Source organism: Mchenga conophoros, linkage group LG14, assembly GCF_057382185.1.
Source record: "Mchenga conophoros isolate Kocher_MC1m ecotype Shallow Benthic linkage group LG14, M_conophoros_male_GT1.1, whole genome shotgun sequence".
NCBI classification, from domain to species: Eukaryota; Metazoa; Chordata; class Actinopteri; order Cichliformes; family Cichlidae; genus Mchenga; species Mchenga conophoros.
In genome coordinates this window covers 41,460,128-41,460,649 of record NC_140539.1, presented here as the reverse complement: position 1 = coordinate 41,460,649, position 522 = coordinate 41,460,128, and positions in this window count along the sequence as shown.

Here is a 522-nt window from a genome sequence, read left to right as displayed (position 1 = left end):
AGATAGTTGTCACTTGCATTCCCTTCCTCCCTGCATCCTCCGATGTGTGAAAGTTCAAATCTCTACATCTCCCGTGTCAGTTATTGTCACTCCACTTCCTGATTTATTTTGGTAGTTCAACTGTGCTGGTAGATGGAAGGAGAAGCGTTTCCATCTACCTGACATCTGCCTTCATGTGTAGAAACAGTCTGTCTTTATTCTAGCCTTTGTTGTCTTTTCAGCATAAGTCTCTGTAGTCCTGTTTATAGCCTTTTGGGAACCAGCTTCATATAATCTTGGATTACACTTTATTTTTTCCCTTCCTGGACTAAAGCTATCAGCTTTGGAATAAAGCTTACCTTTTGTTTGTCAGCCAACAAACAAACATTTGTTTGTCTGTTGCTTAAACTTTGCAGTTCATGACACTCTACTGTATATCCCAAATTTTGCCTTCAGAGTGCCTTAAATCTTCAGTTTTAGACATTTTTCTCACGGCATTTTAGACCCACCACCTTTTCAAACTACTAGTTAACTTCTGGCAGC